Consider the following 26,965-nt stretch of genomic DNA (forward strand, 5'->3'; position numbering starts at 1 on the left):
AGAGCATGCCCACTACACTACCACAGAAGTACATAGGTGATGTCACAGCTCCCCTCACCCCGCCTTCATGCACAGGTGTCAGAGCATGCCCACTACACTACTAAAGAAGTCAACAGATGATGTCATTGATGCCCTCCCCCTCCATGGTGACAGAGCATGCCCACTACACTACTGTAAAGATCTATAGGTGAAGTCACAGCTTACTTCCTCCCCCTATATGCACAGGTAACAGAGCATGCCCACTACACTACCATAGAAGTCTATAGGTGATGTCACAGCCCCCCGCCCCCCTGCATAGTGACCTCTGCCCAGGTCACAGAATATTCCATCAACACATTTTTATCATCAGTAAGGTTTCATTAGGAAACATGTGACCCATCCCATAAGGGACAGACCCCGGGGGGAGGTAATGTGCACTCTGCAGGTTAGGGGCCACTGGATACAGATACGGACAGACACCGCGCCTCCCAGACAATACATGATACATTATACATTGTATGTCCTGACCATCCTCTTCTCTCCTTCCCATAATCCCACAACATTAATATATAAGAAAGTTATTAATAAGTGAGATCTCCTGCGGCAGCATCATGTGAGCGTGTGGTATACTGTATGCTGTATGCTGTGTGCTGTATGCTGTATATTGTATACTGTATGCTGTGTGCTGTATGCTGTATACTGTATGCTGTATGCTGTATGCTGTATGCTGTGTGCTGTATGCTGTATGCTGTATACTGTATGCTGTATACTGTATGCTGTATGCTGTATACTGTATACTGTATACTGTATGCTGTATGCTATATACTGTATGCTGTATACTGTATGATGTATACTGTATGTTGTATACTGTATGCTGTATGTTCTATACTGTATGCTGTATACTGTATACTGTGTGCTATATACTGTATGCTGTATGCTGTATGTTCTATACTGTATGCTGTATGCTGCATTCTGTAATGCTGTATACTGTATGCTGTATACTGTATGCTATATGCTGTATGTTGTATACTGTATGCTCTATACTGTATGTCGTATTCTGTATGCTGTATACTGTGTACTGTATGCTGTATATTGTATACTGTATGCTCTATACTGTATGCTGTATACCGTATACTGTATGCTGTATACTGTATGCTGTATACTGTATACTGTATGCTGTATGCTATATACTGTATGCTTTATACTGTATGCTGTATGCTATATACTGTATGCTGTATACTGTATACTGTATGCTATATACTGTATGCTGTATACTGTATGCTGTATACTGTATACTGTATGCTGTATGCTATATACTGTATGCTGTATACTGTATGATGTATACTGCATGCTGTATACTGTATGCTGTATGTTCTATACTGTATGCTGTATACTGTATGCTGTATGTTCTATACTGTATGCTGTATACTGTATGCTGTATACTGTATGCTGTATGTTCTATACTGTATGCTGTATACTGTATGCTGTATACTGTGTGCTATATACTGTATGCTGTATACTGTATGCTGTATGTTCTATACTGTATGCTGTATGCTGCATTCTGTAATGCTGTATACTGTATGCTGTGTACTGTATGCTATATACTGTATGTTGTATACTGTATGCTCTATACTGTATGTCGTATTCTGTATGCTGTATACTGTGTACTGTATGCTGTATATTGTATACTGTATGCTCTATACTGTATGTCCTATACTGTATGCTGTATACCGTATGCTGTATATTGTATACTGTATGCTCTATACTGTATGTCTTATACTGTATGCTGTATATTGTATACTGTATGTTCTATACTGTATGTTGTATACTGTATACTGTATACTGTATGCTGTATATTGTATACTGTATGCTGTATGCTATATACTGTATGCTTTATACTGTATGCTGTATGCTATATACTGTATGCTGTATACTGTATACTGTATGCTATATACTGTATGCTGTATACTGTATGCTGTATACTGTATACTGTATGCTGTATGCTATATACTGTATGCTGTATACTGTATGATGTATACTGCATGCTGTATACTGTATGCTGTATGTTCTATACTGTATGCTGTATACTGTATGCTGTATGTTCTATACTGTATGCTGTATACTGTATGCTGTATACTGTATGCTGTATGTTCTATACTGTATGCTGTATACTGTATGCTGTATACTGTGTGCTATATACTGTATGCTGTATACTGTATGCTGTATGTTCTATACTGTATGCTGTATGCTGCATTCTGTAATGCTGTATACTGTATGCTGTGTACTGTATGCTATATACTGTATGTTGTATACTGTATGCTCTATACTGTATGTCGTATTCTGTATGCTGTATACTGTGTACTGTATGCTGTATATTGTATACTGTATGCTCTATACTGTATGTCCTATACTGTATGCTGTATACCGTATGCTGTATATTGTATACTGTATGCTCTATACTGTATGTCTTATACTGTATGCTGTATATTGTATACTGTATGTTCTATACTGTATGTTGTATACTGTATACTGTATACTGTATGCTGTATATTGTATACTGTATGCTCTATACTGTATGTTGTATACTGTATGCTGTATACTGTATGCTGTAAACTGTATGCTGTATATTGTATACTCTATGCTGTAAACTGTATACTGTATACTGTATGCTGTATACTGTATGTCTTATACTGTATGCTGTATACTGTATGTCTTATACTGTATGCTGTATGCTGTATATTGTATACTGTATGTCTTATACTGTATGTCTTATACTGTATTCTGTATACTGTATGCTGTAAACTGTATGCTGTATACTGTATGCTGTATATTGTATACTGTATGCTGTAAACTGTATACTGTATACTGTATGCTCTATACTGTATGCTCTATACTGTATGCTGTATACTGTATGCTGTATACTGCATGCTGTATATTGTATACTGTATGCTGTATACTGTATGCTGTAAACTGTATACTGTATGCTGTATATTGTATACTGTATGCTCTATACTGTATGCTCTATGCTGTATGCTGTATACTGTATGCTCTATGCTGTATGCTGTATACTGTATGTTGTATACTGTATGCTGTATACTCATCCTCCATGTAACAGCGAATGTTCAGGATCACATGGAATCGTCTGCTCCATTCTTTCTAGTTGTAAGTTCCCCTCTTCCTTATTCCTGGTGGGAGCAGCCTGACCCCCACTGATTGGTAAGTTCCCTGTCTCCAGTGGAAAGGGAATAACCTGATAGATCCATAACAAAACCAGACCCCAACATGGAAGCTGTGAGTAATCCTATCTTATCTGCTTCAATCAGTGGCTCATCTGCTGCTGTGGCACTGGGAGGCTACAGACCATCGACTATGGATCAAATCCATTACATCTTATTGGTATCCACAGGCCTAACAGCACACCTAGTGGTCAGGAGCAGTATTACAGGTAACGGGCAGGATACTACGGGGTTACAGCGTGAAGAAGTGAAGAACAAAGTTCTCATTCACTGAATACAAACAAAGAAGTAGAGAAATACAAAGTGAATTAAAAAGTGACAATTATGTTTGTTATATCTTTCCTTTAAGGAATCCACCAGCAGGTAATGTAAGACCTTAACGTGTTATCCCCAGATATACCTTGATGTATGTTGTTAGTAGCAGCAGGACTGTGATACAGGGATTTATATTCCAGGATTGTAGCTTCTCCAAATGAACTGAGAATGTGTCCTCACACTGCTGTGCTCTGTGCTCTCTGCAGCCAGTGTTATGTATTGTCCCTGGAGAGATGTGTAATCAGACCTCACACTGCTGTGTTCTGTGCTCTCTGCAGCCAGTGTTATGTATTGTCCCTGGAGAGATGTGTAATCAGACCTCACACTGCTGTGCTATGTGCTCTCTGCAGCCAGTGTTATGTATTGTCCCTGGAGAGATGTGTAATCAGACCTCACACTGCTGTGCTCTGTGCTCTCTGCAGCCAGTGTTATGTATTGTCCCTGGAGAGATGTGTAATCAGACCTCACACTGCTGTGCTCTGTGCTCTCTGCAGTCAGTGTTATGTATTGTCCCTGGAGAGATGTGTAATCAGACCTCACACTGCTGTGCTCTATGCTCTCTGCAGCCAGTGTTATGTATTGTCCCTGGAGAGATGTGTAATCAGACCTCACACTGCTGTGCTCTGTGCCCTCTGCAGTCAGTGTTATGTATTGTACCTGGAGAGATGTGTAATCAGACCTCACACTGCTATGCTCTGTGCTCTCTGCAGCCAGTGTTATGTATTGTCCCTGGAGAGATGTGTAATCAGACCTCACACTGCTGTGCTCTGTGCTCTCTGCAGCCAGTGTTATGTATTGTCCCTGGAGAGATGTGTAGTCAGACCTCACACTGCTGTGCTCTGTGCTCTCTGCAGTCAGTGTTATGTATTGTCCCTGGAGAGATGTGTGATCAGACCTTTGTGTATGTTTTTAGTAGCAGCAGGACTGTGATATAGGGATTTATATTCCTGGATTGGGGGCATTTCCTCACACTGCTCTGCTCTGTGCTCTCTGATTTGATCTACTTCACAACCCTAATTCTTTGCTTGAGAAAAAAGCTGAGGAAGGCTTCAGGGTTTAAACGACAGCCGTCACTCAGGACAGAAGTAAGGGACAATAGAGCAGCTCAATGCAGAAATCACAGAGCACAGCAGTGTGAGGACATGGCCCAGTGCACTACAATCCTAAAACATAAATCCATATTTCACAGTCCTGATGCTACTAACAACAAACGTCCCTAGAGAGAGGTGTAATTCGACAATACATAACACTTGCTGCAGAGAGCACAGAGCACAGCAGTGTGAGGTCTGATTACACATCTCTCCAGGGACAATACATAACACTGGCTGCAGAGAGCACAGAGCACAGCAGTGTGAGGTCTGATTACACATCTCTCCAGGGACAATACATAACACTGGCTGCAGAGAGCACAGAGCACAGCAGTGTGAGGTCTGATTACACATCTCTCCAGGGACAATACATAACACTGGCTGCAGAGAGCACAGAGCACAGCAGTGTGAGGTCTGATTACACATCTCTCCAGGGACAATACATAACACTGGCTGCAGAGAGCACAGAGCACAGCAGTGTGAGGTCTGATTATACATCTCTCCAGGGACAATACATAACACTGGCTACAGAGAGCACAGACCACAGCAGTGTGAGGACACGCCCCCAGTGCACTTGGAGAAGCTACAATCCTGGAATATAAATCCATATATCACAGCCCTGCTGCTACTAACAACATACACAAAGGACTGATTACATATTTCTCCAGGTACAATACATAACATTGGCTCCAGAGAGCACAGAGCACAGCAGTGTGAGGATACGCCCACACTGCAATCCTGGAATATTAATCCATATATCACTGTTGCTATTAACTACATACACAAAAATCTGATTACACATCTCTCCGGTGGCACCACCTTTTCTCCAATGGTGTAAAATGATGGGTGGCCCCCCTCAGGATCTCCTGCCTATGGCCACTTCACGTCCCTGTGACATGCAGGACCCAGGGGCGTAACTACAGCGGTAGCAGCCATAGCAGCCGCTATGGGGCCCGCAGTGTCAGGGGGCCCCGTCATCTGACCTGACACTAAAGAATGGAGGATGTGCGCCATTATATCTATATTGTACTGCAGTGTCCAGCATAATATGTATATACCATATACTGTGATGTATATATGCAGAATCTGTGATGTGTATATGGTGTCTGTATACACTGTATGTGAGTATGTATGCACATGAGTGTATGTATATGTGTGAGTATACTAATATGTATATTTTTTAAGTAGCCTACTAGGGGGCCCTGTCTCTCCTCGTTACGCCACTGGCAGGACCTCTCGCTTGACGTGACCCGGACTCCATGTAATACATAGTCAGGCGTTCAATGAAGGGTTTGTGACTGACCCTCTATTAACCCTGCAGTGACTGCAGCAGAGATAATGTGTGGTCTGCAGCGAGCGCCCGAGGAGACGATGCTGCCTGCAGATTGCAGAGTGACAGGACCCCCATAACATGTACAACACATCACAGCCCTTCCATTACCGAGCCGTCACATCACAGGAGACATCAGATAGGAAGACGATGTGCACCACAAGATCCAGCACAACCCCCAACTGTGCTGCAGGATGCTGCTCCAAGCAGAGCCGGGAAAGGGTTAAGCCCATTCCACAGCAGTGGCACAAAGCGCGACACATTGACGACCAGGGATTTACGTCATTTTGGCTTTTTTCTTCTGCTTCTATTTTTACGTCGTTTTGGTTTTGATCCAAGGTTTAATCAGACGAGGAGACGACAGAGATGGGGGACTACAAGTCCCAGGAGACCATCAGCGACCCACACATTGTATAAGATCACGGAGCGAACCAATGCATGTCACACCAAAGAATATGTACCACGGATCATCTGTTATTTATTATATTATTATATTCATAATTAATAATTACATTGGTCATTATTTGCATAAATAGGTCTCAATTATGTATTTAGGATTTATGAGGATTTTTAATTATTTTAGATTATATTTTTATACATTTAATATAAATTGTTGTTATTATTATTATTGATATTATTATTATTATTATTATTAATAATAATAATAAATATTTTTGTGTTATCCATTAGTTATTTAATGTTTCCTATAATGTATTTATTACTAATTATCTTAATTACCTCCGGAATCTAATTAATTTAGCAATTTATTTGCGACTTTCCATGTAGCGTCTGTTGCGTTTACCGCATGCGTTTAAAAACGCATTGGAATAGCTGAAGAGGGATTTGCCTAATTAAACAGCTGTTAACATGTGTGTTAACCGTTAACATTTTGTAAACACACCTATTTCTGCTGGAAAATTTGGGGGTGTGCTGAACACTCCTATATAGTGATGAGGGCCGGTTCAGGTTCCGTGAGTTTGTCCAAGCCCGATTCTGAGTGTTTGGTTCCGGTACCCAACCCAAACTCTCACCCCCTGATTTGAGAACCCACAATGTTTGGCGCAAAGTTGTGTTGTTATTTTTTTCCTATTTATTATTTAATATTTTGTGAATAAGTAGAATTATTTATGGAGCTTTTATGTTAATTTGTTATTTATTTATTGTTTATTATTGATATTGTATTTATACATCATTTCCATTTATTATTTATTATTTTATTTCTGTCTATTTTTCATTACTAATGAATATTTAGTAAATATATAGTTGGAAAACTTCTTGCACTTACAAGTGTCACACAATTGTCACAACTGATGGTGAAAATATTTGCACCTTTTGACAAACCCCTTCCAGGTTTGACTTCACTTAAAGGGATTGTCCACAGGATGAAAAAACATGGCTGCCTTCCTCCTCTCATGACCATGGGTAACGTGTAATATAACAATTGATCTCTATGCAGATGAGCTGCAATACCGGCACAGGCCATGGTCAAGTGTGGCGCTGTTTTTCGGAGAAACAACCCCTTTAACTTAGGCGAGATTAATCAGGTGACTCCAAATGTGCCAAATAAATTCATGTTGGACGACTTTGCACATTTAGGTGCAGATCTCCAGTTCCAGAGAGTTTTAGGAAATGCTGCGGAAGTATTCGCGCCACAATTTGCAACATTTTATACAACTTATTAGCAGTTAAGTTGCAAATCGACTGCGGACGTTAACACCTTATGTGCCAGGGAGTCAGAGCCACCTGATGTACATCACAGCTCCTGAGAACTGGTGCAAGATACCTGCATAGTGATACAGTCCATCCCCACAATTTGTATTTGGTTATTATTAGTAGTAGCAATAGTAGTAGTAGTAGTTGTGATAATGGTAGTAGTAGTGATAGTAGTAGTAGTGATAGTAGTATTAGTATTAATATATAATATATTATTATTTTAAAACATGAAATTTCATCACCATGGGAGTTACCCCCCCAAAACGTGATTGCATTGGGAGTTATCTGCACCCCACTTCCTGGCATGCTGGACCTTGTAGTCCCCTCATCTGAGAATCTCCATGTTTCCAATCTCTATCTCTCCAGTTTCTGCAGTTCCTCTTCCATTATCTTGAGCAGAGAGACTATGACAATGCTGTCTCCCCACCTCTCAGAACAATACATGTTTATCAGCTCCAGTCCCCACTAGTGATGGTGACATGTCCCTGCAGTGCCCCGTAGTGACAGGTAGGTGGCAGTCACACACCACCAGTTGGCTTCATTCCCTTATTCAAAGACATCAAGTGTTAATGCAATTGACCAATCAGTGCAAAGATGATGGGAGGTAATTGGGTAATTGTATTTTATTCATCACAAGCAGAGAAAAGGAGGAAAAAAAAAAAAAAGTGGGAGAGGGAGGTGAAAAAAAAGGGAAGACGGGAAAAGCAGATAGGAAAAGGTTGAGGGAAAGGGGGGAGTGAGGGGGAAAGGAGGGAGTGAGAGAAAGAAGCAAAGCTCACTAGATGTGAAATCTGAAATTGCAATAAGGAGTTATTGCAAGATCCATGTTGAGCTGGAGACTGTGGTGTGAAGGAGCCTCTGCTGCATGAATTGTGCATTTCTCTGCTGGAACCAGCAACTAGAAGCCCCTGATTTGTGGATTTGCTGCTGAAAATTAAGTAGTTTTTTTTTTTTTTCCTCTCCCTTGTTTTGCTGAGTGGAGGGGGTTTGAGCAGTGAGAGAAGGAGCAGAGCGCACTACAAGAAGAAAAGAAGAAGAAGAGAGCAGGATCTGTCTGAAACAGAAGGATCCACTGGTTGACACATCATGAGGAACATCGTGAGGAACCTCATGGCCAAGCATGGATTGTGGCAGTAGATCCTTGATGTCCATGGCATGGAGATGAGAGTAAAGATGCTCTCCTAGCAAGGATCCCCACCAGGAGACACATCTCACTCCATCTAGGATCTTATTCTTGAAGCTCATCATCATCATCACCATCCTCATCACCACCACCATCATCATCATCATGATCCAGCACCAGGAATGACATGAAAAGCATCACACAATCCACCAGGTGCCTGGGAGCAAGGCTGAAGGATTTATAGCAGGCTGCATCTCTCTGTGATATAATGAAATTGCAGAGGAGGCTGAGCAGAAGGAGAGCACTGGATGCCTGGAGTTTGGGCATCAGGATTCCTGGATCTAAGAAATAGGGAGACAGGAAGGAGGGAGAGGAGAAGAAAGAAGCCACCATGCAGAGCTGCACTGGGCTGTGATTGGAAATTTAATCAGATCTTTTTTTTTTTTTTTTTTTTTGGAGGTGGGGGGGTGAAAAAAAGGGTGAAAGTTTCTTCTTGAGGATTTGTCTGGACCTAGAGGGATGGTGCGCAGGGCAGCGGTGGGATAACTATGAAGATTGGAGGCTTCCTATGGACCAGGGATGGATTGGATTTTAAGGAAGAACCTCAAAGGTGCAGACTAAGGGCTTCATCGTGGTCCCTTTCTCCTGTGGAGGTGGAAGGAGCTGCTTTGGTATAATTTCAGCACCTTGGACAGCTAAAGTTTCTGCAGAACATCTGGTCTGGATTGTTTTCTTGGGGTGCGGGGACATTTTGATGCGCTCCCACCCTTAGCCATCAAGTTGCAGGAAGAGTTGAATGGACACTTTGGGCTGGAATACAACTGAGCTGGGGGCATACACCATGGCTGGTGGCTTCAGTGCTGGGTCCTGTGGTCCTTCTCCAGTTTCTCAGCTTTAACATATTCTGGATGTTCACCTGGATCCTATCCTCACACAGTAGGTACCTTTCCTTATCTGCAATCTCCTGGATATGGGGGGAAGGAGGGTGATGATATATGTTCCTAAAGGCAAATCTATCCTCTGTAGTGCAGGAGCTTAACCCTTTCACCCCCTCGCATGCCCCTCTACACCTGTAGCCTACAGCTGCATTAAATATGCATGGACCATGGAGGAGGTGATGCTGCAGCCTTGCCTCACCTATGAAATCCACGCACAGGAGTGGGGTATTCATGTCCCCCATATTAAAGGTGACATAATAGTGATCATTTTTGGGACTGGATCAAATATTCCTCTTGATATGACCAAGAAGCCCAATATCTAAGACATCTGAAGAATTCAGTATAGAAGAATTTCCCCATTTGCTATGGAGTAAATTGGTGGAGGAATGTAGGAGAAGGAGGAGGAGGGGGGACATGGTCTTACTCTGCCATTGTGTGTCTTAGGCTTAGAATTTCTGGAGACTGACAAGCCCCTAGAGGGACCTCTGCATGTGACCCCAATGCTGGAGATCTCCTCCTGCACTAATACCCAGCTTGGGAGTTGCATTCACCAGTGCATTTCCATAGAAGGAGCCGCATGGAGGAACTGCTGGAGCTGATGAGATTCTTCTAGCTGAAGTCTATGGAGCCTTTCTCTAGTAATTACTGCAGTGACCAGAAGCTGCTCCTGGTGGGGTCATGTCCACACATTAACATAAATGTAGCCTGGATCTGAGAGGAGATTTATGAAGCAGAATAGATGTCCTACACATGGGCTGCTGTGGCCACAAGGCAAAAGCCAGAGCAGGGGGGGGGGGGGGGGCAGTACTGAGAGATTCTGCAGAGGCTCAGCACAATCTACTCGCTACATACTCATTCATTACTTATGGATTGGAGGAGGCTTGGCTTTGATGGGAGATTTACATCTAAACTGCAGTCACAGTTGTGCAATCTAGAGCAGATCCCCCCCTGGGGGTCCCCCAGATATCTCCAGCCTAAAGAGAAGAAAATGAGGAAGAGGATGGATAGAGGGGGAAATGGGGGGGGGGATTAAGTTCTAGGGGAGTCCACATTATAGGCCTATGGCACTGGGGTATCTGTATACAGGACCATCCAAAACCCAGGGTCTACTTAGAATCCTGCAGTGTAATTACATTCTATCTATCTATCTATCTATCTATCTATCTATCTATCTATCTCCTATCTATCTATCTATCTATCTATCTATCTATCTCCTATCTATCTATCTATCTATCTATCTCCTATCTATCTATCTATCTATCTATCTCATATCTATCTATCTATCTATCTATCTCATATCTATCTATCTATCTATCTATCTATCTATCTATCTCATATCTATCTATCTATCTATCTATCTATCTATCTCATATCTATCTATCATTTATCTATTAATAATTATCTATCTTTTTGTCTTTCTATCTAATATCTGTTTATCTCAAATCTATCTAACTAACATCTATCTAGCTATATATTATCTATTCTTCTATTTATATTGCCATCTATCTCTTACCACTTTAGTTGCTATTTACCTATTATCAGTTTTATCATATCACCTCCATATTTACAGTTTTATTGGTGCTTTATGTTTTAATCTACCATCAATCTATCATCTATCTATTCGTATACTCATCCATTTATCTCATATCTATCTATCTTATACTTATAAATCAATCTCATTCCAATCTATCTATCTATCTATCTATCTATCTATCTATCTATCTATCTATCTATCTATCTCCTATCTATCTATCTCCTATCTATCTCCTATCTATCTATCTATCTATCTATCTATCTATCTATCTATCTATCTATCTATCTCCTATCTATCTATCTATCTATCTATCTCCTATCTATCTATCTATTATCTAATTATACATCAACTTCATCAAACTATCCATGGTCTGACTGTCTATCTATCTATCTATCTATCTATCTATCTATCTATCTCCTATCTATCTATCTATCTATCTATCTTCTATCTATCTATCTATCTATCTATCTATCTATCTATCTATCTCCTATCTATCTATCTATTTATCTATCTATCTATCTATCTATCTCCTATCTATCTATCTATCTATCTCCTATCTATCTATCTCCTATTTATCTATCTATCTATCTATCTATCTATCTATCTCCTATCTATCTATCTATCTATCTATCTATCTATCTCCTATCTATCTATCTATCTATCTATCTATCTATCTTATCTATCTATCTATCTATCTATCTATCTATCTATCTATCTATCTATCATATCTATCTATCTATCTATCTATCTCCTATCTATCTATCTATCTATCTATCTATCTATCTATCTCTCTATCTATCTATCTATCTATCTCCTATCTATCTATCTATCTATCTATCTATCTATCTATCTATCATATCTATCTATCTATCTATCTATCTATCTATCTATCTCCTATCTATCTATCTATCTATCTATCTATCTATCTCCTATCCATCTATCTATCTATCTATCTATCTATCTATCTATCTATCTATCTATAAAAATACCAACTTCTGTTGCTTCTTCCTGCATGGAGTATCTCAGCCCTATTCTTATACACTCCATTTCCTCACACATTTATATTGTATCATTTTTTGGTAAATATTTATTATTTTTAATAAGTTACAATGTTGTTGAGAACCAGTTTTCCACTAGATGAGGGCGATGCTTTGCTACACGATTTTTCATCTCCATAACATTTTATATTACACCTAAGCCAAAGCCTCATCAAATATCACAGAAGTGGCGTATCATGGGTTAATCTGAACCCTTGGGTGTAACGAATCGGGGGAGCCCCCCACAATGACCATCTACAGAAGCCAGGGTGAGCTTGTAGGGAATGAGCTCAGTGTCTCAAAGGTCTTATGTGTCTTCCCGTACAATGGACGCTCTGTCTTACTGAGACCTTGCTGAATGTGCATTGAAGTTGGCGCTGGCTTAACAATGGCCGTCTCCATCATGTCTGAATGTGCAAATTATTCAGGAAGGTCCATGGAAAAAGCAGATTCCAGGCAGAAAAAGAGGGAAAATATCTGAAAACCCTGAATGGCAAACACTGTGTACAGCGGCATTGTCTCTCTTCTTCATCTCATACAATGTAATAAATTAGAAATCCTTAATTTCGTATCCCCAAAAATTATTGAGTGGTCCCTCTGGTGCCCTATGGGCCATGAAAACCCATCTAGGGCCCATTATTGCCTCATTTATATACCATAACTATGGCTTTGATATATTTTATAATACTGGATCAGACTTAAACTAGACTAGTTTAGACTAGACTAAGATTAAACTAGATGAGATTAAGACTGGACTAGGTCAGATTTAAAGGACAACTACCATCAGTACACTTACAAGCTAGTGTGTGCCCCATTTGTTAGGATTTGGTCTTCTTTAAGCTTTTTATGTCTTCATTATTACGAAAAAAGGCTTCAAAATGAGCCTGAGGGGCTCCACGCTCCATAGAAGTTAATGGAGCTTGGAGCCCCTCAGGCTCATTTGCATATTTTTAAAGCATATTTTCTTAAAAATCTAGGACACAGGTAATTAAAAGACGAGCAGATCCCGATAAGGGTGGCACACACCAGCATGTATAAATATAAATGGACAGAGACTAAACTAGAAGAAATTCAGGGCAGATTTAGACTTAGACCCAAGATTTCAAAATAGACTAGACTAAAAACCCTCAACCAAGTGTTACTTTTTACCTATACAAACACACACATAGACCCCAATGTAGATGTCTTATCATATGTTAGGACCAAGACAAAGACTGAACCATAATAAATTCAGAGCAGATTTAGGCTTAGACCCAAGATTCTAGGCTAGACTAAAATATGCAGGTCTAAACCAATACAAAAGCACGCATGGACCCCACTGTAGATGTCTCACCATACATCAGGACCACTTGAGCTCCATCATCGCTTGGTCTTTTACACATAAAATAGACTAGACTAGCTTTAAACTGTGACATTAGGCTAAACTAATCTAGATCACACTTCAAACTAGACTATAATGAGACTACATTAGATTGGACATATACTAAACTAAAAGAGACTTGGGTCAAGACAGGACTAAAATAGGGTTAAATATAGAAAGACAAAGACTGAACTATAATAAATCCAGAGCAGATTTAGACTTAGACCCAAGATTCTAGGCTGGACTTAACTATGCAGGTCTAAACCAATACAAAAGCATGCATGGACCTCACTGTAGATGACATCACCGTACATCAGGACCACTTGAGGTCCATCATCGCTTGGTCTTTTACACATAACATAGACTAGACTAGCTTTAAACTGTGCCGTTAGACTAAACTAATCTAGATCACACTTAAAACTAGACTAGAATTAGACTACACTCGATTGGACATAGACTAAACTAAAAGAGACTTGGGTCAAGACAGGACTAAAATAGGGTTAAATATAGAAAGACAAAGACTAAACTATAATAAATTCAGAGCAGACTTAGACCTGAGACTCTAGGCTTGGACTAAACTATGCAAGTCTAAACCATTTTTTATTTTAAACAATACAAATCCATTCATGGACCTCGCTGTAGATGTCTCACCGTACATCAGGACCACTTGAGGTCCATCATCGCTTGGTCTTTCGCACATAAAATAGACTAGACTAAACTTAGGCAAGACTAGATTAGACTTGACCTAAAAATGTCATGTCATAATTTTCTCTTTGTACTATGGAATAATGACTCTATACTAAACAGTTGCCATAGAAATGTCTGTAGATCTGAGTTTCTTGATAGTTGTTGACCTTCAAGTTCCTTAACCTATAGTGTTGATACGTCTCTTAGAATAACGTTGAAAAGAACAATGTTCCTCGATCTATGTCTCTCCATAGCTGTATCTCCCATCATGTGCTGACCTGCGGCAGCTCTCATTACATGATGGGAGTGGTGGTTCTGGTGAAGGTCCTGGATTGTCCCATCATACTCTATGCATAGATTGGGACCATCTCTATAATAACATATAGATGATTGGTGTATTGTGTGGGATTCCAGCTGCTGCTCCGGGTAGAGTCCGGTCCTATCGTTAGGATCTGCTGGGAAATACGGAAAGACACCTGATGCCGAGGAGGAAGGAGTCTTTCCGCTTTCCAGTTGGGTGGTCCTCGTAGCACGGCGCCCCCCGTGAGCTGTGATCATTATGAATAGATTTCAGTTTGATCAGATGATCGATGCTCGGCTGTGATACAATGTAACCGGCTTCTCTTCCATCAATCACGCCTGATGTATGAAGCTGTCACCGAGGTGGTCTGTCATCGTGGCGCCCGCTGATATGTATTACTGGGGGGCACTACTGGTAAAGGGTGAGGTCAGGGAAGGATTTGGGGTATTTTCTTACAATTTTCACTAAGGTCTATAGATCTTTAGGTTTTATTCCATGAAAGACCTGCAAAGTCTAGAACCGGTGCTGCTCTCCATACCGGGCCGATCCCGTGTGATATCGTTGTGTATGAGGGCAGATACAACAAACGCTCCATCCCCTTCTGTGGGACCTCAGGCCAGGGGTCACTCCAGCTGATACTTGGAGGATATTTAATGTTTATTTTTTTTATTAAATGGGTTGTCCATGCAGTGTCTCCCACCCATGTGCAGGCCCAGGACAGTCAGACTCAGCTTCACAGCAAGTGTTATGCTCATCACTATATCCAGTGCCAGGTCCTACTTTAAAGCAGCTGAACTGTGACATCACTGTGTGTATTATCCCTGTACTGTGACATCACTGTGTGTATTATCCCTGTACTGTGACATCACTGTGTGTATTATCCCTGTACTGTGACATCACTGTGTGTATTATCTCTGTACTGTGACATCACTGTGTGTATTATCCCTGTACTGTGACATCACTGTGTGTATTATCCCTGTACTGTGACATCACTGTGTGTATTATCTCTGTACTGTGACATCACTGTGTGTATTATCTCTGTACTGTGACATCACTGTGTGTATTATCCCTGCACTGTGACATCACTGTGTGTATTATCCTGTACTGTGACATCACTGTGTGTATTATATCTCTGTACTGTGACATCACTGTGTGTATTATCCCTGTACTGTGACATCACTGTGTGTATTATCCTGTACTGTGACATCACTGTGTGTATTATCCCTGTACTGTGACATCACTGTGTGTATTATCTCTGTACTGTGACATCACTGTGTGTATTATCCCTGCACTGTGACATCACTGTGTGTATTATCCTGTACTGTGACATCACTGTGTGTATTATATCTCTGTACTGTGACATCACTGTGTGTATTATCCCTGTACTGTGACATCACTGTGTGTATTATCTCTGTACTGTGACATAACTGTGTGTATTATCCCTGTACTGTGACATCGCTGTGTGTATTATCCCTGTACTGTGACATCACTGTGTGTATTATCCTGTACTGTGACATCGCTGTGTGTATTATCTCTGTACTGTGACATCACTGTGTGTATTATCCCTGTACTGTGACATCACTGTGTGTATTATCTTGTACTGTGACATCACTGTGTATTATCCCTGTACTGTGACATCACTGTGTGTATTATCCTGTACTGTGACATCACTGTGTGTATTATCCCTGTACTGTGACATCACTGTGTGTATTATCCTGTACTGTGACATCACTGTGTGTATTATCCCTGTACTGTGACATCACTGTGTGTATTATCCCTGTACTGTGACATCACTGTGTGTATTATCTCTGTACTGTGACATCACTGTGTGTATTATCCCTGTACTGTGACATCACTGTGTGTATTAGCCTGTACTGTGACATCACTGTGTGTATTATCTCTGTACTGTGACATCACTGTGTGTATTATCTCTGAACTGTGACATCACTGTGTGTATTATCCCTGTACGGTGACATCGCTGTGTGTATTATCCCTGTACTGTGACATCACTGTGTGTATTATCCTGTACTGTGACATCACTGTGTGTATTATCCCTGTACTGTGACATCACTGTGTGTATTACCCATGTACTGTGACATCACTGTGTGTATTATCCCTGTACTGTGACATCACTGTGTGTTATCCCTGTACTGTGACATCACTGTGTGTATTATCTCTGTACTGTGACATCACTGTGTGTATTATCTCTGTACTGTGACATCACTGTGTGTATTATCCCTGTACGGTGACATCACTCTGTGTATTATCCCTGTACTGTGACATCACTCTGTGTATTATCCCTGTACTGTGACATCACTGTGTGTATTATATCTGTGTACTGTGACATCACTGTGAGTATTATCCCTGTACTGTGACATCACTGTGTGTATTATCCCTGTACTGTGACATCACTGTGTGTATTATCCCTGTACTGTGACATCACTGTGAGTATTATCCCTGTACTGTGACATCACTGTGAGTATGATCTGTACACTGTGCATGCTGGTAGTAGTGGATTTGTTGTCACTTTCCGCTGCTGTGTTGCGTCTCTTCTTGTTCCTCTGTTATCCGCGCCCCATGTGATGGAGCAGTATTTGGGCTCTGGTCCTCTCCTCCTCCTGATGTTTATCTCCTCCAGCGATTGCTATTGGCAGGGGATCGAGTGCTCGCTCACAGAGTCTTCTCCCTCCATGATGAATGGGCAGTGTCTCCTGCAGCAGGAATTGATACAATTGTATCGGCTGACGCTGTGAATCACTCTCCATCCCTTCGTCGCTCCCTTCTCTCAGCACAGATGTCGTGGTGACTTTTCCTAGAATTTCCCGTGTTTTGGGGGTGGATTTGTGTGTCACGCGGCGTCGCAGGGAGGTGATTGACGGCTTTTGTGGAGAAGAAGTTCTGCAGACACCAAAGTTGTCTGTGATTGACAGGTGACATTTAGGGGAAGCGAATCTGGGAAAAATCTACTTCATCTCGGCTGTCAGCAGTGACACAACCGCGGAATATGAACCGGCGACCCACAACTTTACGTTTTTTTGGACGCCGTATTCGTGATTTCTGTATATCGTATTAACTCTTAGTGTAATTACATTGTCGGGGACGTTTCTCATCTGCCCGTGATCTTTGTATCAGTAAATGGAAGGGTCATGAGGGGGGACACGGTGATGTCAGTCCCATCCTCTAGGGGGCAGCAGTCAGGACAGAGAACAACACACGTAGCAAAGTTTATCTTGACTCTTAATAAGGTAGTAAAAAATTGCAGCAAACCTCCTAATATTGCGTCTTGCTTTGTCCTATCTACTTTCAAGGAGCAAAGCTGCAGTACCAGACACATCCTATAGACAGGAGTGGCGCTGTTTCAAGAACAAAGTAGCCACGTTTTTGTAATTGTGGACAACCCCTTTAACATGACTCCTAATATTGTGTCTTGCTTTGTGCCATCTTCTTCAATGGCGCTGTGCTGCAGTACCAGAGACATCCTATAGACAGGAATGGCGCTGTTTCTGGAACAAAGTAGCCATGTTTTTGTCATTGTGGACAATCCCTTTAACATTACTCATAATATTGTGTCTTTCTTTGTCCTTTCCAATTCAATGGCGCTGTGCTGCAGTACCAGGCATGTCCTATGGATAGGAGTGGCGCTGTTTTGCCTACAAAGTAGTCATGTTTTTGTAATTGTGGACAATCCCTTTAACATGGCTCCTAATGTTGTGTCTTACTGTGTCCTATCTTCTTTAATGGAGCTGAGCTGTAGTACCAGACACATCCTATGGACAGGAGTGGCGCAGTTTATCGAAACAGCGCCACTCCTAGCTTTGTAATTATGGACAACCCCTTTAACATGACTCTTTATCAGTAAAGTAAATAGGTGAGGCAACTTTTCTCTTGACATTTTTTCCCTTGTTGTTAGTAGCTTTTGCCTTGTGGTATCATCATTCTGCAGTGGGTTATCTGGTCCAAGTTAAAGGGATGGGCCAGACATGACTTTGGAGGATTGGTCATCAATATCTAATCATGAGAGTCTTTGCTGCAGTTCCATCTTTCAGCCACTAGGCAGAGCAGGGAGCCAAGTGCTTCCAGCTCCATGTGCTGTGTATAAGTAGGATTCTTATAGGACTTTTTCATCCTGATCACATAAGAATAGACAATCAACATTAATTCCTGGACAATCCCTTGAAAACCTTCTACTGTAAATCCATATGGTCTCAGCAAACTTTACCACGACCAATAATGTAATAGATCAATTTAAAGTTACAGGGGAGGAGGGAGAGAATAATAACAATAATCTGTAGGGTGTATACATCTACTCCTATACAGTATATCTACATATCACACATTATATCTGTACTGTGACATCACTGTATGTATTACCTCTGTACTGTGACATCACTGTGTGTATTATCCCTGTACTGTGACATCACTGTGTGTATTATCCCTGTACTGTGACATCACTGTGTGTATTATCCCTGTACTGTGACATCACTGTGTGTATTATATCTGTACTGTGACATCACTGTGTGTATTATCCCTGTACTGTAACATCACTGTGTGTATTATCCCTGTACTGTGACATCAATGTGTATTATATCTGTACTGTGACATCACTGTGTGTATTATCCCTGTACTGTAACATCACTGTGTGTATTATCCCTGTACTGTGACATCACTGTGTGTATTATCCCTGTACTGTGACATCGCTGTGTGTATTATCCTGTACTGTGACATCACTTTGTGTAGTATCCCTGTACTGTGACATCACTGTGTGTATTATCCCTGTACTGTGACATCACTGTGTGTATTATCTCTGTACTGTGACATCACTGTGTGTAATATCTCTGTACTGTGACATCAATGTGTATTATATCTGTACTGTGACATCACTGTGTGTATTATCCCTGTACTGTAACATCACTGTGTGTATTATCCCTGTACTGTGACATCACTGTGTGTATTATCCCTGTACTGTGACATCGCTGTGTGTATTATCCTGTACTGTGACATCACTTTGTGTAGTATCCCTGTACTGTGACATCACTGTGTGTATTATCCCTGTACTGTGACATCACTGTGTGTATTATCCCTGTACTGTGACATCACTGTGTGTATTATCTCTGTACTGTGACATCACTGTGTGTATTATCTCTGTACTGTGACATCACTGTGTGTATTATCCCTGTACTGTGACATCACTGTGTGTATTATCCCTGTACTGTGACATCACTGTGTGTCTTATCCCTGTACTGTGACATCACTGTGTGTATTATCCCTGTACTGTGACATCACTGTGTGTATTATCTCTGTACTGTGACATCGCTGTGTGTATTATCCCTGTACTGTGACATCACTGTGTGTATTATCCCTGTACTGTGACATCGCTGTGTGTATTATCCCTGTACTGTGACATCACTGTGTGTATTATCTCTATACTGTGACATCACTGTGTGTATTATCTCTGTACTGTGACATCACTGTGTGTATTTTCCCTGTACTGTGACATCACTGTGTGTATTATCCCTGTACTGTGACATCACTGTGTGTGTTATCTCTGTACTGTGACATCACTGTGTGTATTATCCCTGTACTGTGACATCACTGTGTGTATTATCCCTGTACTGTGACATCACTGTGTGTATTATCCTGTACTGTGACATCACTGTGAGTATTATCCTGTACTGTGACATCACTGTGTGTATTATCTCTGTACTGTGACATCACTGTGTGTATTATCCCTGTACTGTGACATCGCTGTGTGTATTATCCCTGTACTGTGACATCACTGTGTGTATTATTCCTGTACTGTGACATCACTGTGTGTATTATCCCTGTACTGTGACATCACTGTGTGTATTATCTCTGTACTGTGACATCACTGTGTGTATTATCCCTGTACTGTGACATCACTGTGTATATTATCCCTGTACTGTGACATCACTGTGTGTATTATCCTGTACTGTGACATCACTGTGTGTATTATCCCTGTACTGTGACATCACTGTGTGTATTATCCTGTACTGTGACATCACTGTGTGTATTATCCCTGTACTGTGACATCACTGTGTGTATTATCCCTGTACTGTGACATCACTGTGTGTATTATCCTGTACTGTGACATCACTGTGTGTATTATCCCTGTACTGTGACATCACTGTGTGTATTATCCCTGTACTGTGACATCACTGTGTGTATTATCCTGTACTGTGACATCACTGTGTGTATTATCCCTGTACTGTGACATCACTGTGTGTATTATCCCTGTACTGTGACATCACTGTGTGTATGGAAGGTTCCTGTAGATGTTATTGTCCTCACTAGTCGCTGGTCCCTTTGTGCAGTGTGGAGGTTCCCATATATAGAAGTGTCTCCTCTCGGGGGCTCCTGGCATCGCTCTGTGTGATTCACCCGCAGAATTTCTATATTGTCACAGAAATAACCTTGTGTGATATGATCTTCACATCTGAGTGGAGATAGAGCGGCGCTCGCATCCTGCCTCACACTTCTGCACTACCACTGTTTCCATGGCAATCGCTGCTCCGACTACTTGTTGTCTGCGGCGCCGAGTCCAAAATGTTCTGTAAAACCAAACAGATAAATAATGGGAAAAGGAGAAGAAATTACTCAAATATATATAATTACCCAACTACACTCCTGATATTCTCAGCTCTGCTACATGTGGTGAGTGTGAAGCATTGGTGCTGTACAATGCTCTGTGTGCTGCTACATGTGGTCAGTGTGCAGCATTGCTGCTGTACAATGCTCTGTGTGCTGCTACATGTGCTCAGTGTGAAGCATTGCTGCTGTACAATGCTCGGTGTGCTGATACATGTGCTCTGTGTGAAGCATTGGTGCTGTACAATGCTCTGTGTGCTGCTACATGTGGTCAGTGTGAAGCATTGGTGCTGTACAATGCTCCGTGTGCTGCTACATGTGCTCAGTGTGAAGCATTGCTGCTGTACAATGCTCGGTGTGCTGATACATGTGCTCTGTGTGAAGTATTGGTGCTGTACAATGCTCTGTGTGCTGCTACATGTGGTCAGTGTGAAGCATTGGTGCTGTACAATGCTCTGTGTGCTGCTACATGTGGTCAGTGTGAAGCATTGGTGCTGTACAATGCTCTGTGTGCTGCTACATGTGCTCAGTGTGCAGCATTGGTGCTGTACAACGCTCTGTGTGCTGCTACATGTGCTCAGTGTGAAGCATTGGTGCTGTACAATGCTCGGTGTGCTGCTAAATGTGGTCAGTGTGCAGCATTGCTGCTGTACAATGCTCTGTGTGCTGCTACATGTGCTCAGTGTGAAGCATTGGTGCTGTACAATGCTCCGTGTGCTGCTACATGTGCTCAGTGTGAAGCATTGCTGCTGTACAATGCTCGGTGTGCTGATACATGTGCTCTGTGTGAAGTATTGGTGCTGTACAATGCTCTGTGTGCTGCTACATGTGGTCAGTGTGAAGCATTGGTGCTGTACAATGCTCCGTGTGCTGCTACATGTGCTCAGTGTGAAGCATTGCTGCTGTACAATGCTCTGTGTGCTGCTACATGTGCTCAGTGTGAAGCATTGGTGCTGTACAATGCTCCGTGTGCTGCTACATGTGCTCAGTGTGAAGCATTGCTGCTGTACAATGCTCGGTGTGCTGATACATGTGCTCTGTGTGAAGTATTGGTGCTGTACAATGCTCTGTGTGCTGCTACATGTGGTCAGTGTGAAGCATTGGTTCTGTACAATGCTCCGTGTGCTGCTACATGTGCTCAGTGTGAAGCATTGCTGCTGTACAATGCTCGGTGTGCTGATACATGTGCTCTGTGTGAAGCATTGCTGCTGTACAATGCTCGGTGTGCTGATACATGTGCTCTGTGTGAAGTATTGGTGCTGTACAATGCTCCGTGTGCTGCTACATGTGGTCAGTGTGAAGCATTGCTGCTGTACAATGCTCTGTGTGCTGCTACATGTGGTCATTGTGAAGCATTGGTGCTGTACAACGCTCTGTGTGCTGCTACATGTGCTCAGTGTGAAGCATTGGTGCTGTACAACGCTCTGTGTGTCGCGATGTGTTAAGTGAATCGCTGCAGGGAAGTTTGGCTGTAGCCGCCTGTGACAAACATGGGGACAATGGCCTCAGTGTGTGCAGTGGTGGTGGCACAGGACGATGATTAGAATGCAGTGCGTGTAGCAGAGGGGAGGATGCAGCCGAGGGGCTCCCAGCATCACTCACTGTAACGGGGCCGAGGCTGCACAAATACCTACAGCTAGAAGCAGTCATGGGGGAAAACCGGAGGGGGACTAAAGAGAAATGGACAGAAGTATCAGCAGAACCATCCATGTGCAGGCAGGTGGGAGAGTGGACCTCCAAACTGCCCCCAATTCACTTGGACTATAAATATATTTTTCACAGTCCTGCTGCTACTAACACTATACACAAATGGATAAACAGCAATATCTAAGAGTGTCAGTCACACTGTGCAAAGAGCACAGCAGTGTGAGGACACGTCTCCATTGCACTTGTAACTACTATGCTGAAATATAAATCCATATATCACAGTCCTGCTGCTACCAACAACATACAAATAATTACACATCTGCCCAGGGCTTGTACATCGCACTATCTACAGAGAGCACAGAGCACAGCAGTGTGAGGGCACGTCTCCATTACACTTGTAACTACAATCCTGAAATATAAATCCATATGTCACAGTCCTGCTGCTACTAACAACATACACATACCAATAATTACACATCTCCACAGGGATCGTACGTAGGTCTCCACAGAGCACAGGGCACAGCAGTGTGAAGAGATGTCTCCCAGTGCACTCGGTGAAGTAACAATACTAAAAATATATATATATATATTCTGATACTAACAACATATGATTACAAATATATCCATGTACAATACCTAAAACTGGCTGCAGATATCACAGAGCACAGCAGTGTGAGGACACACCCCAAGTGCACTCAAAGAAGCTACAATCCTGGGATATAAATCCATATATCACAGTCCTGCTGTTACTAATAACATACACAAACCAATAATTACACATCTCAGGCTTGTACATAGCACTATCTACAGAGAGCACAGAGCACAGCAGTGTGAGGACACTCCCCCAGAGCACTTATATATAATCCTGGAATTATAAATCCACATATCACAGTCCTGCTGCTAACAACATACACAAAGGTCTGATTACACCTCTCTCCAGGGACAATACTATGTGCCGCAGTCTGCACAGAGCACAGCAGTGTTATGCATTTTATATCATAAAAATCTACTTATCTATAATAGTCGGTGGCATGATGATGACTAAAGTGGTCAACGTCCATGACATCTATCCAGAGGATTGTACAATGTTGATTTCTTTGCACAAACAGCGCCACCCCCACTCTTATGGTTATGTTCGGTATTGCAGCTGCATATAATATAATTGGAACTGAGCTGCAATTCCAATCACAACCTGTGCACATTGGGGGCGCTGTTTATGGCTACAAATCATCTATGAGGCACCAGCACTACATCCTCAGCATCGGGACGCGCCGGTCACGTCTCTGCTGAGCAGGAATAAAGTAACGTGGAATAATGCGGCTTCCGCCTCGAAATGGAACATCAAAAATGTTCTGTCACCTTGAAACCTATGTGAACGCTCCGTTGTCAGTCACCACGTCTGCCGGGCGATGTGTCCGCCTGTGAGCGATGAGACGCGATGAGCGCAGAATGCAGAGCGCTCCGCCCATAATAACCGAGGAAGTGCCGACACTTTATAAACTCCCGAGTACAGTCATCAGGACGCGCCTGGGTGGTCTCATACATAGAGACGAGGACTAGAGGTGACCCAGGACTCAATCTCAGCCGGATGCTGGATTAAAGGGGAACTCTGCGGAAAGTTCTGGTTCGGTGGGGAATCTATGGTCATAGAGACCCTTAGAAATGTCATTAGTAATAGGGAACAGCTTAAGGGGAACCTGTCAGTAGGTTTAGGACGCTATTGACCCTCCATGCATACAGAAGGATCTGGAATATCCCTTTAAAGGCAACTTTTTATTCTGTTTTGACCCCTTTAACTGCCTATATGTCTTAATGTAGTTTAAGTTTAGGGTCCAGGCTTGTTCTCCCTATAGATATCATTAGGCGGGTTCCTAAGTGCCCACAACGGGGGTCAGGTGACCACCAACCGCCTGGCGTCAGCACTGTAACAAACACTATCCAATCAGGAGGGCAGTGGCCTTGCTCGTTTGTAGCATCTTGGTTCATGAATACAATGTCAGAACTGCAGTAAAGACTGACACAGATAAAGAAAGTAAGACTGGAAATCCTGCATTGGCTTCATAGGGATCAGTATAAAGTCCCTGGAAAGTCCCTGGAAAGGCTCCCAATGTTTTCCTTTTGCTTTTTATAGTGGCCATGTCTTAAAGGGGACCTACCGCCACCTCCCACTTTTGCATCCTTTAATAGACACCGCTCTGCTGTTTCTCACGCAGTTACAATTTTTTCTCTAGCCCCTACCGTTCCCGAGTAATCAGTGTTTAAAGTTTTGACAACTTATATGCTAATTAGGTTCTCCACTGTCAGTTGTGATGGAGAAAGTAGTCTGGAACCACCTCCATGACTCTATAATTTGCATATTAGATGTTGTTATTAAGACGCTGATTGCTCTGGAACGGTTTGGGCTAGAAAAAAAATTCCAACTGCGCCGGAATCAACAAAATGGAACCTATGTAATGATGCAAGATTTGGAGGTGGTGGAAGGTCCACTTTAAGTGCTCTGCACTGCTGAGTTTGCAGGTATCGACGCTTCGCCAGGACAAGAGTCCTTGATACTTTGCTTATAGGAAGCTCAGGAGGCACCGGAGCTGTCACCATACGGTTTCAATAAGCCGGCCAGTGATTGACAGCTTCGCTTCCCAGCAGTCCTACAGACATCCGAGGTCTTTCAATTACACAAGCTGTCGAGGCCGAGCGTTTTTTTCCCCCTTATATTTCAGCCTGTGCTCCGGATCCCGAGGAAGTGTTAGACATGTTGAAGGCCCCTGTAGTTTTCTGCCCGATCTGAAGGCTTCCAGGGCATAACAATTCTGTTCTGCTCAAATAGAAGCCGAAAAGTCACATTCATGAGATTTTCCCTACTTTTATTTTATTGTTTGTTAAAGTTTGTTCACTTTGCAAGGATTTTTTTAAATACCTTAGAAAATTAGCGTCTGCTATTATTCCTGAGCGATGGAATCATGGAAATATAGCAAATTATACAATGGTAGAAGTATACAGTGCACATAAGTGTCACATTGTACCCGGTGCCCCCTCTGTATCTGTTACATTATATCCTGCATGTGCTCCCCCTCTGTATGTGTTACATTATATCCTGTAGGTACCCGGTGCCCCCCTCTGTATGTGTCACATTATATCCTGCAGGTACCCGGTGCCCCCCTCTGTAAGTCTTACATTGTATCCTGCAGGTACCCGGTGCCCCCCTCTGTAAGTCTTACATTGTATCCTGCAGGTACCCGGTGCCCCCCACTGTATGTGTTACATTGTATCCTGCAGGTACCCGGTGCCCCCCTCTGTATGGGTTACATTGTATCCTCCTGGTACCCGGTGACCCCCTCTGTATGTGCTACATTGTATCCTGCAGGTACCCGGTGCCCCCCTCTGTATGTGTTACATTATATCCTGCAGGTACCCGGTGCCCCCCTCTGTATCTGTTACATTGTATCCTGCAGGTACCCGGTGCCCCCCTCTGTATGTGTTACATTGTATCCTGCCGGTACCCGGTGCTCCCTCTGTATGTGTTACATTGTATCCTGCTGGTACCCGGTGCCCCCCACTGTATGTGTTACATTGTATCCTGCAGGTACCCGGTGCCCCCCTCTGTATGTGTTACATTGTATCCTGCAGGTACCCGGTGCCCCCCTCTGTATGTGTTACATTGTATCCTGCAGGTACCCGGTGCCCCCTCTGTATGTGTTACATTGTATCCTGCAGGTACCCGGTGCCCTCCTCTGTATGTGTTACATTGTATCCTGCAGGTACCCGGTGCCCCCCTCTGTATGTGTTACATTGTATCCTGCAGGTACCTGGTGCCCCCCTCTGTATGTGTTACATTGTATCCTGCAGGTACCCGGTGCCCCCCTCTGTATATGTTACATTGTATCCTGCCGGTACCCGGTGCCCCCCTCTGTATATGTTACATTGTATCCTGCAGGTACCCGGTGCCCCCCTCTGTATATGTTACATTGTATCCTGCCGGTACCCGGTGCCCCCCTCTGTATGTGTTACATTGTATCCTGCAGGTACCCGGTGCCCCCCTCTGTATGTGTTACATTGTATCCTGCAGATACCCGG

The 26,965-nt window shown here is 42.5% G+C and overlaps 1 protein-coding gene across 5 annotated transcripts in view; it reads left to right on the plus strand.

Annotated features, from left to right (window-relative positions):
* The window catches only part of LRRC4C (leucine rich repeat containing 4C), a 785,533-nt gene that overhangs the window by 652,534 nt on the left and 106,034 nt on the right, over positions 1-26,965 (plus strand). The window contains exon 1 of one of the 5 annotated variants that reach the window (XM_072119024.1): positions 8,380-9,724. The exons of 3 other annotated variants lie outside the window; for them this stretch is intronic. The gene's annotated coding sequence lies outside the window, so the exon portion shown is untranslated. Of the gene's footprint in view, positions 1-8,379; positions 9,725-26,965 lie in introns of those variants that run through there. One more of the 5 variants, XM_072119023.1, reaches the window with a different exon arrangement.

This window comes from Engystomops pustulosus, chromosome 7 (assembly GCF_040894005.1).
Source record: "Engystomops pustulosus chromosome 7, aEngPut4.maternal, whole genome shotgun sequence".
Taxonomy (NCBI): domain Eukaryota; kingdom Metazoa; phylum Chordata; class Amphibia; order Anura; family Leptodactylidae; genus Engystomops; species Engystomops pustulosus.